The 12,057-nt window shown below is 38.6% G+C and overlaps 1 long non-coding RNA gene across 2 annotated transcripts; it reads left to right on the forward strand.

Annotated features, from left to right (window-relative positions):
• Positions 1-1,047: 1,047 nt before the first annotated feature.
• Positions 1,048-3,392, forward strand: LOC107077646 (uncharacterized). 2 transcript variants are annotated; one of them, XR_011191094.1, is made up of 4 exons: positions 1,048-1,200; positions 1,833-1,874; positions 2,256-2,402; positions 3,177-3,392. It is a non-coding gene; the product is annotated as an uncharacterized lncRNA (long non-coding RNA). The 2 variants fall into 2 exon arrangements; XR_001478648.2 differs by lacking the exon at positions 1,048-1,200 and adding an exon at positions 1,575-1,694.
• Positions 3,393-12,057: the final 8,665 nt, after the last annotated feature.

Here is a 12,057-nt window from a genome sequence, read left to right on the forward strand (position 1 = left end):
AGATCACATACCTATCTATATCAATGGGACTGCAGTGGAGAGCGTCATCAGTTTTACGTTCCTGGGAGTTAACATCACAGAGGACTTAACCTGGACCCACCACTCCAACATCTTGGTCAAAACAGGACGGCAGCGCCTATTCTTTCGGCATGCCATCACATATCCAGGCCAAGTTCTACAGGTGCACTATTGAGAGTATCCTGACTGGTTGTATCCCTGCCTGGTATGGGAACTGCTCTGCCCGGGATTGCAAAGTACTGCAGAGAGTGGTGATGTCAGCGCAGCTCATTACCGGCTGTGAGCTACCAAACATCCAGGATATCTACTCAGCTAGCTGTCTAAAGAAGTACAGGTCCATTTTAAAGGACCCCAGTCATCCCAGTTACAAACTGTTTTCTCTCCTACCGTCCGGTAAATGGTACCGAAGCATTTGGTCAAAGTCCAACAGATTATGGAACAGCTTCTACCTCCAGACAATAAGACTGCTAAATCGTCAACCTGCAGCTCCTTCAGCAAATCACCGGTAATGGCTACATGGAAATACAGTTTTCAATGTATTCGCCATACTGCACTACTTGGACATAATATATTGCATACACACTGGACACATAGCAGCTCTATTTATATTGAGTTTTGTCTGTGTTTATTTTAATTCAATTTTCGATTACATTATCTATTGTTATGTTACCTTATTTTGTAACCTTCATTTTGTGATTTTTATCTCTCCCCCATGACCTCGTAGAAAAGACATGTCATTGCCAGCAACTACTGCTGGATGCTATATTGTTGTGCATTTGATAAATAAACTTTGATTGATTGATTTTCAGTGTAAACTGACAAGCTCTCCTGAACGTGCTTATTAGTATATGATAGTAGTTTGAGAATTTTGTTTGCTTTAGGGTTTTGCTATGTTTTAATTTAAGATAGCAGAGTGGCAAATGAGTTATTCTGATGCCTCATAGCTCTAGGGCCCTGGGTTTGTCTCCAGACCCCTGATGTATAACTGTGCATGCTCTTCCCACTTTTGTGTGGAATTCCACCTTCAAAGACAGGGTTTGATTGGCTATTCTTAAATTGTTCAATTCCCCACTTTGTCTGCAGAGGTCTGGGGTCCTGCCCAGGGGAAGAGGAGTCATGTGATCACACCCTTGCTTTGTGCCCTTCTGGGACAGGCTCTGCTTTGCTCCAACTCTCATCAGGGTAATCATTTTCAGATCAAGGATTACTTTTACTGCCTTTTAAGGAAAACCTCTAGAGACTGTAAATTCTGTATATTAATCTTATCTTAAGTGAATGAGCAATATATTAATCTGTAGATAAAGAAATGGAAAAGGAAATAAAGTCATACTGTACATGTCACAAATCTAGATTAACATAAAAACTTCTTGAAGATTATCTTTGACAGAGGTATTTCCTTTTCTTTTTGCATCAGAATTACGTTGCATCCTATATGAGCTGTGTTTCTACATTTGCTGAGCAAGTTGCTCTATTTCCATTGTTAAAGTATGTATAAAAGACAGATGATGACAGCTGTGAGTACAGGCAACTTTTCCAAGCACTTTGCAATGCAGAATCAAAGAAACATGTCCATGTATTTGGTGTTGTTGATCTTGGGTGTACATTACTCGGGTGTTCGTACACAGCACTACCACTTCATCAGTGAAATCATAAGCCACATAGAGAATGCAAAACAGGTATATTTTTATTCGTTTTATAATTTAATTATTTTTCTAGTCAAAATCTTTACTTTATGAGGGAATGAATGTGGAAAAGTTTGTTCAAACAAACATGTAATATGATGTAAAATGTTTTATTCTATTTTTTAAATCCAGGGCGTAGTACACACAATCCTTTTGACACCACAGAATGTATTGGTAAGTGTTTGAACTTTCTTTACCTTTTTCTTTTTCACCACTGTAATATAAAATGAATTTTAGTTGATGTTAATGTGTTAGCACCTTTTTTAGTATTCTATGGTCATGTCTTGATCTCATCTGTTTAAATTAAGAATAAATATTCTGTTTTACATCTACATTTTGAATTTAATTATTTTTTCCATAGTGAAAAGTTCAATACCCTTTTTTAAATGGTATAATTTACATAATTAACATTACTTATGCTATTAACAATATTCTTAAATTCTTGGTTTTGATATATGAATTAAGGGTGGAACAGAACATTTAATAATTGCTTCTTTTTGTTCTTGTAAATGACATATTCTCTAATAACAATAAATAATTATTTATTCCCTGCAGAATGCCAATTGTACTGCTTCATACTCAAAGATCTTTCTTAAAGGAATAAAACATCTGTCTGTGCATTCAGAACATGGCTCACAAGAAGAATTAAAACTTATTATACACAATATGGAAAGAATGGATGTTATTTGCCCAAATCTAAAGGTAAATTTTTATTATAGATTTTTGTGCTACAGTTCAAAAATAATTTTCTTCAGAACTTTTTAACTGAATGAAATGTTTTTAGAATTAATGTTCTATCAACAACTATTTATTGTCAAGTAGTGAATAAGTGAATTGCACAGTGTAATATCATTCAAACTGTTTTTGCATTTATATAAATATACAATAGGTCACAATCACATTTTGGGAGGTAGAAATTTTAGAAAAATACCCAAAGGAAAAAAAAACAGGGGTCATAATTGTGCTCTACAACTAAGCAATTTTAAAAAAGGACAATGTTTGGTTATAGAAATTACAAAATTCAAGTCAAGGTTTATACTGAAAGTGTACATTAATCAGAATACATCTGCTATACTGGATTGCAAATAATTGCTGGTTTTCTCTTTGCTAAACATGATCACAAAAAGATTTCATTCTAAAGATTGATTCAAACAATTGACAGAGGACTTTTGAGTTAGATTTAGTTAAAGGGAATCAAGACTGTTTTAAGTTAAGTTGAGTTGAGCGGATTTAAATAAAAAAAACTTGCTGAAATTCAGCTTTGCATCAATACTGCACTGATGGGCTATGTAGACAATTTAAAAAAGTTTTTAAGCATTTTTCTTTTATTCAGTGTACTGTATGTAACTGCCATCCAATTTTGTTTTCTGTTGACAAAATCTCCTTTTGAGGCAGACCTCTTTACCCCAAAGCACAGTTGATAGACAAGATAGAGACCAATTCTAATCTAATGCTTGGTTGATTTTTTGTATGCAGCACCAGGTACCAGACTGTGAAGTACAGGATACGTCCACTTTCCAATTCCTGAGACAATTTACGAAGTTTCTTCAAAAAATAAAAAGGTCCGACTGTTTCAGACTAAGAAGTGAATATCCATTTTCTGCCTGAAGATTTTCTTTTAGTACGAGAAGAATCATCTCACTACACTTGTTATTCACCAGAAACAGTATTTTAGTATAATTGTTTGTTCTTAGTTGCAGTATGTATTTAAAGATTCACAATTTTTTTGTGGGTTATTTATTTTATTTATTAAAATCGTTAGCTTTGTTGTTGTATCTGTATTTACAGAAAATATTAATTTATATTTAAAAAATAATGTTAAATTATACAGGAATTATCACATTTACTGTGGCATACATCAGTATTCTTGTTTTTCGAAACCAAAATGCTTTTCAATATGTTTAATATTTTTTGGCTTGATACACAAAAGGCATAATTATTTGATTGTCTGTATCAAAGAAAAGCTCGGTTATGTGATACCTGAAGTTAAGAGTAGGAACAAAATGTGAATGTTATGTTTTTAATACTCAATATTTATGTAATAACATATAAGTTGTCCAAACAAGAAAGATTAATGACTCTTATGTAATTATGGGAAATGTAAGGTCATGTACTACAGTATATAAATCTTGTAACTTCTCAAACATGAAGAGAAAATAAATAAAAAATCAAATGTTTTATTAAAAAACATTCATAATTTGTTTTATTTATTCATTTCTATTTCAGTGATGGGGCATGATTCTTGCATATAAAAATGTAATGTATTACATATAACACCATTATGTACAATGGTCTTACTGAAAGATCTTAACAAGATCACAAGTCAGCCAGTGATATTAGATTATACATTTTCACCTGATATTGTGTAGCTGGCTTTTAACAAGGAGTGTGAGATTTTGAGAATGCCACAAAAACAACTATGTATCTTAAAAACAGTTCACAAATTAGCAATTGATACGTGTCTCTGCAAATACATACAGACAAATCTTCAAATGTAAGTCATACTAGCATTCAGCCATGCCATACAATAATATTAAAGATGGGTGTATTTCTTGGACACATGACATAACCAGTTTAAAAATTAAACAAAATGTACCAGAAATTGAAATGTAATGGAGTTACAGCTACACAAATGTCCACATTCATTATTTAGCATTCTGAACCGGACTTGCTCTCCATGACAACCCAGGAGTCACTTCTCCTCCAGAATCGAGAGGAGCCATTTGAGGTGGTTTGAGGATCTGGTGAGGCTGCCCTACAAGTGACTACAACTGGAGGTGTTCCAGGCACAGCCCACTGGGAAGAGACCCTCAGCTGTCCTGGGAATGCATGGGAATCCCCCAAGAGGTGCTAGAGACTACTGCTGGGGCAAGGGAAGTCTGGTCTGCCGCAGTAACACAACTCAGCATTAAGAAAACTTCTCAAAGCTCTTATTTCATAGAACAAAAAGAAACAAGAGACTTATTGCTGTTCATTTCTGGTTCCACTTCCATTTTCTACTATGGCAATCAATTTCTATAGGCCAATAAGATTTATTGTTTGTTTATACCTCCATCTATATCAAATATAATTTAGTTAGCTATTGGCAGGTCAAGCATGCCAAGAATGTCCAATCAAAGAGCACCATCTTTATTAGGTAGGAGCCGAAGCCTTTTGATTTGATTTGATTTGCCCCTGACACTTTTGAGAGACTCTAGTACTGGTATCTGTTCCCTGAATGCATTATATCCTCTACCTGGACAACTTAAAGGTGAAGCTTCATACTTTTGAAGTAGCTCTCAAAAACCACCGCATCTTGCATCTTGGACTGTGCTGTGCTCTTTCTCAACCATAGGAAGTGCAAGCTATTGCAGAGGGAGGTATCGTGAGGCCAGAGTAGGTGGCAAAAGATCTAGTCAAGGATTATTGAAGGCTCAGCGGTGTGTGGTGGCTGGTAGGCACCATACTGGTCCCAGCAAGAACCCAGCTCCCCCACCAGAAACCAACCAGCAAAGCAGGATAACCCTGCACTGGGAGGTACCCAATACCAATGGGTCCCAGCATGGGAGAGCCAGGTGGGGAGGTGGACTCATCAATGGCACAGAGTTCCACTCCTGGCAGCATGGAGCAGCCCAAGGCACTGGTTTCAGCATTCACCTCTTCTTCTTGGATACATCAGTTATGAAATAAGAACCACATGTTCTATTGATAAGGCTGGCATGAGCCCTGGGTTCATTCCTGGGGTCTTGCCTGCGTAGATTTTTCCATGTTCTCCTTGTTTTCACTTGAGTTTCCTCCTGGTACTCTGGTTTGCTCCCACAGCCCAAAGACATACTGGTAGGTTAATTGGCTTCTTGAAAAATTGGTCCTTGTGTTAGATTATGTGTTTGTGTCTGTGTGTTTCCTGTGATGGACTGGAGTCCAGGGTGTATCCTGCCCTGAGCCCAGTGCTTCCTGGAATAAGCTCTGTGCGACTGTGACCCTGAATTGGATAAGAAGGTATTGATAGTGATGTGATGTTCTATTGATTTGCTCCATACACACGGTATTGAATAAGTTTTACTTAATTTCTTTTAAAGGTAACCTCTTGGCTCATCATATTTATTTATTTTATAATATAATAGTTGTTATTATATTGTAACAACTATATACATATCCCCATTAGTTTAGTTTAAATTAAAGATCACTGTCAGTCACACTTTTCTTATTTCTCAATACAGATAACTGTAACACAAAAGTACACCTGCTGCAGCTGGTAAAATGCAAAAATATCAGCTTTCACTAAAGCACAGTAGTTACAGTGTTACAAGACATCCGTCACAGTCTTTTTTGAATAATTACTTAATTCGTTATAAAACAAATTAAAATGCCAGACAAAAAACAAAACACACACAAGAGATAGAAGCTCACATATTAAAGAAAATAGAGACAAAGAAGGGAAAAGGGGCTGATTTAAACGGACAAGAGATGGACTGTTTCAACTCTGTAACCTAGCTGTAATTCTTTCCCTAAGACCAACTTCCACAAGTCTGGTTTTGTAATCATATCTCTTACACAGAATATAAAGATTATCCCTGCAAAAAATGTAGGGGAACATAATATTTAACACGTTACTAGTGTCAAGTAGATTCTATAGGTCACCGCTGTACCATGTGCTGTTAAATATGAGGTGCTGCCTTCTTACTGTGCACTGATACTGTATGTGCATACAGTATATATAATATAACTCAGTGGCACAGAAGATGAAATTACCTCTTGGAATCCAGAAAGCTCTCTAGCAGCAGAGATCTGATGTAGTACTGTATGTGGGCAAGAGCACTGTGACTCTTCTGATACAGAGTTGCATCTGTTACTCATTCACCCATTATCTAGGGCCAGAGCCTCTCCTGGCAAGTAATGGGTACAAGGCATAGTAAACTCCAGATGAGACACACAGATACAAGTACAGACATTCACACATTCACACCAGGGCTAATCTTTTGAGAATACGATTAACCTACCACTATGTCTTTTGACTGTGGGAGGAAACCCTGAAAAAAAAACATGCTAACATGAAGAGAACATAAAACTACGCAGGTGGCACACCATGGACCCAATGCTGCCTCATTTTAGCAGCCATCTCACCCTGCAACTCACAACTGGCAGCCCACTGAAGCTAAGCAGGTGTGAACCTGGTCAGTTCCTGGATGGGAGACCTCCTGGGAAAAACTAAGGTTGCTGCTGGAAGGGGTGTTAGTGGGGCCAGCAGGGGGTGCTCACCCTGCGGTCTATGTGGGTCCTAATGCCCCTGTATAGTGAAAGGGACACTATACTGTAAAACAGATGCACGCCATCCTTCAGTTGAGATGTAAAACCAAGGTCCTGCCTCTCTGTGGTCATTAAAAATCCCAGGGCGTTTCTCGAAAAGAGTAGTGGTGTAACCCCAGCATCCTGGCCAAATTTCCCATTGGCCCTTACCAATCATGGCCTCCTAATAATCCCTATCTATGAATTGGCTTCATTACTCTGCTCTTCTCCCCTCTGATAGCTGGTGTGTGGTGAGTGTTCTGGCGCACTATGGCTGCAGTCACATCATCCAGGTGGATGCTGCACATTAGTGGTGGTGGAGGGGAGTCCCCATTACCTGTAAAGTGCTTTGAGTGGAGTGTCCAGAAAAGCACTATATAAGTGTAAGCAATTATTATTATTATAATTTGTTACTTATATGTTACATTACTGAACAAATGGACCGCCCCCACTTACAATAATTGTACAATACCGCCATCTTTTGGGCATAATGCAGTAGTACAAATCCTCAATACATTCTAACAAGGTTTTTGACATTCCGTAAGTATGAGCCACGTGGTATGAGTCGAGAATATGCCTTATGTACAAGAAATGTAGCCCCCCTTTGATATATTCTAGACCGCATGTGCTTGCTTTACTTTGCTGTATTGCAAAAATTGGAAAGAATTTTATGTGCAGTGCTGCCCATACCGCTGCCCATACCGAATCTGAGAGTCAAGACCAGATTTGATTTGGTTAAAACAGATAGGGGCTATGCAATTAGAAATAGTTATTGCACATAGGATATATATAACTATAACTGCCAACAATAAGCTCCTAAATAAAAATACAATTTTTTCAATTTTAAGTCACTCTTTCTTTGATCACAGAACCTCATAATGTCTTTACTTGAAAATGTATAAATGCAATTCTCTGAGTGTAGAAGTCACCTTTTCAGTTAAATTCAAGCTTTATTATCCTCTGGGGGATTTAATATGGCACACTCCAGTAAACCAATACAATAGTACAAATAGTATTACAGGAGATAATTGTGCATTGTTTGAGATAAATATTCCAGTGGGAATGAATCATTTCCTCAGTCTGTTAATCTTACAACTGGGGTCACACTGTAGGTCTCACAAATGGAAGGAGTGTGAATTCACAATGAAGGGGGTGAGGCACACACTCCACAATGCTCTTGGCCTTCTTTGCAAACCTTTTGTTTTTGATCTTTTATTTGATTTGGTCCAATAATTTTGCTACTTATTTTCATTAATATTTTCAACGTATTACAATTAACAGATATTACCAAACCAACAAGTCAGATGGTATTTTTACAAATGTGGGCTGGACAAATATTTTAAAACAATGACACAAGACACACTACAACCAACAACACACATTATATACAGTATTAACAGACCAGGTGTTTCAAAGGCCTAACATTCTGGTCACCCAGAAAACCCAAGACTGCTACTAAGCACTAAACCCTTAATATGCCCACAGAGGCCACACAAGAGATGAGCTCCTTTATAACTAAATATAAAGCAACCTGCAGTTAAATCTCTCTCTCTGCACCCTGGATGCCATAAAATAAATGGGAGCCTATATCCCTAATCATAGCATCATCAAAGACCCCACACACCCCAGCTACAGACTTTATGATCTGCTACCTGTCACGGACGTCCAAAGGGACTAACCGTGGGGAGCAGGAGAGCAGAAAAAGACCCATATGCGTAGCGGCGAGACGGGAAAAAGGCCCGGGCTCATTAGTGCAAAGAGTTCAGGAATGCCGTATAGAAACCTATGCCCTCAGGGAGTGGACGTGGGGCGCCCTGGTGCTAGGCGGGTCTCAGGACATCCGAACATCAATGCTGAGCGAGGACAGAGTGCAAGACCCGGAAATATATAGCCCAAAGGAAAGAGAGGGACAGGAAGGACAGCAGACCGGAAACTAGGGACAGGACAGAGAAGGAGCGCCCTCTGGCTGCAGAGGGCGTGACACTACCATCTGGAAAACGGTACTGGAGTATTCGGGCCCGGACTACCAGACTCAGAGACAGTTTTTACCCCCGCACTATCAAACTATTAAACTCCCAGCCTACAATCTGAACCTCACAGTGCCTTCTGTCTTTCTTTCTTACCAAAAACCCAAACACACATTGAAAATCTACCTCTACCATACATGTCAAAAGCTCACTCCCCATAATTTCTATCCTTTTATTTCATTCTGTTGATGCATATTTTTGCACATAACCTGTTACCTTTTTGTTGTTTTGCACATTGCCTGTTGTTGTTTTTTGCACATTGCCTGTTGTTGTTTTTGCACATTGCCTGTTGCTGTTTTTGCACATCGTCTGTTGTTGTTTTTTTGCACACTGCCTGTTGTCGCTGTCTTTCTTTTGTTATATAATTGTTTTGTTGTTGTTTTTTTTCCTTGTACTACTTATGTCCGAGAGCTAGCTAAATAGCATTTCGTTATACCATATACCTGAGTATAATGACAATAAACTTGAACTTGAACTTGAACTAATACAAAATGCACCCTAATCAGGAAAGACTAACTGAGGTATCTTTTACCCAGGAAACCCAAGTTCCCTTAAACACAGAACAGCATGAGCTCTCTAACAAGGTTCAAATACTTAGCTCCAGTCAGGTTTGGTTTGGATGATCAAGAACTAGGGGCTCTCGCCTTGCACAAGCTTCAAGTCCCAACTCCTCTGGACTCTCTCTTCTCCCTGCTCTCCTTGTTTCTTCCTTCCTCCTCTCCCCCTCTCCTCCCGATTCTCCTCTTCTTTGGACTCTTAATGTGTCTCCTTCTCTGCTGCTCTTTGCCAATCAGTAATCCACAACATTCCTAGGTATACTAAGGTAAACTCTACCATTGTTTCTGCTCAAGGGACCCCCAGACCTCAGTAAACATCCTCTCTCCAATGAAGTTAGAAGTGTTTACTCTTCCAAGTGTCACAAACTTTATCTAAAATCTAAGAGACACTTCTCAGTCACCTAAAGCTGTAACAGTATTTTAAGACACTTTCCATAAATAACTTGTGGAAAATTGTGAAAATAGTTCTATCTACCATAAACTAGCTGAATTGCTAGAGAAAAGACAGCCTCTGTTGCCCATTTTTTTAAATGGCATCACATTTGTCCCTCCTTCTCAGGTTTTTGTCTATGATTTTTCTCGGGAACTTGTGATCATTGACAGTTTCTATAGTCTGAACGTTAATTACAGTGGGTTGGAAGGATGTGTGCGCGCGCGTGTGTGTGTGTGTGTGTGTGGTGGGGGGGTTACAGGCCCGTGGTGATCCAGTAGAAATGTAGCAATTGTCAGATAACAATTTTCCCTAATTTCAACTGTTTGTTAAGATGTCTAGGACCCATCTTGTTAAGTTAAAATTGAAGTTCTTTGAGAGTGTCTGTGCAAGAAAAGATGTATTGTTTTAAAAGCAGAGGGAAATCGACAAATAAGATCCTTACAAATGATTTTGCTTTGTCATGATAGACCAGATAGACCATGGTATACCAGATAGATATACTGATAGACCAGATTTAGCAATGTCAGTATTGCGTTTGCACACTACAAGGGGTCAGTAAGGTTGTGTGTGCTCTTTGTGATTGTTGCTTCACTATTCTCTCCAGACTTTTCATTGGGAGAGATATGAGAGCAGCTGGCTGGTAGCTGTTAATCTCACTTGGAGTGCCAGTTTCTGGAGTGGGAATGATAGCAGATTTCTTGATTTCTTCCACAGAGAGGGGATGATTAATAAATTTAAGGACATCTAAAAAAACAAACGAAAAATATGCGGTAGCTGATCTGCTCAAGCATGCAGAAATTTTCCACACACATTATTTGAACCTGCACTTGTCCTTAAATTAATTCTCCTAAACAGCCTACGCAGCACTGCTGTGTCAGTTATAAAAAAACTCTCCAGGTATTAAGTGAAGACTCTTAATTGAGGTGATAATCTCACCCTACGGTCTCAGTGGGTCCTAATGCCCCAGTATAGTGATGGGGACACTATACTGTAAAACAAAGGCACTGTCCTTTGGATAAGACGTAAAATCGAGGTCCTGACACTCCATGGTGATGAAAAATCCCTGACAGTTTCTCCAAAAGAGTAGGGGTGTTACCCCGGGTGTCTGGCCAAATCTTCCCCCATCATAGTAATAACCCCCATTTCCCCCCACAAATTGCTGATCTGGTGAGTGTACTGGTGCACATCAGCTGATGTTGCATCATCAAGGAGGTGGTGCTTTACGTTGGTGGTGGAGAGGAGTCCACAATACCTGTAAAGCTCTTTGAGTGTATTTTCCAGAAAAGCGGTAGATACTGTACAGTAAGTGAAACGGATTATTATTAGTAGTAGTATCATCATCATTACACAGGTACTGCATTACCACTATCTCTCTGAGAGATATTTTTCAGATGAAGCAAGTTTTGTTCAGGAGTACATGTTTGAGACCCTTGGTTACCCAGGGTTTATTATTGTTAGTTTTTGTTATAAACCCTGAAAGCGTTCGAAAGGAATGATGGAAATAAAGTAAAGTAATCCTACTAAGTAACGATACTACATCACATTATCAGAAGACTACAGGTCAGATTGATAATATGTGCAAGGTCTATTTCTTTTAGTGTGCAACTGTTAACATCGATTAAATCGAGATGAATGGATTTCAAACGCCTTTTCTACATTTGCTTTATGAAAAGCTGCGGGATCTCGAGGAAAATAGAAGCAACGCAGAAAGACTCATAGCAGTTCATTCTGGCGTACACACGCTCTGGAGGACAGCAATACTGTATTTTGACACCTACAGTCACTTATCTGACAGACCCTCACATCATGATGTTTACAGTACCTGCAGTTACATATTTCTGTCCAGCCGGAGTAGAGGAAACCCCTCAGATTTAACATCGTTGTCTTTTACTGTCTCGTCTAGCCATATCTCAGGCATTGCGAAACTCGCACAAGATCCGCAGGTTAATCGGCAGATTGTCCAAATTCCGACTATTAGACAAAACTATAGAAGATGGGGATAGTATTTGAGTACTAAAATTCCTGACTGAAATTCGAAACATCTCTTACTTACAATCACACTACTAACTAAGATA

The sequence above is a fragment of the Lepisosteus oculatus genome, chromosome 11 (assembly GCF_040954835.1).
Source record: "Lepisosteus oculatus isolate fLepOcu1 chromosome 11, fLepOcu1.hap2, whole genome shotgun sequence".
Classification (NCBI taxonomy): Eukaryota; Metazoa; Chordata; class Actinopteri; order Semionotiformes; family Lepisosteidae; genus Lepisosteus; species Lepisosteus oculatus.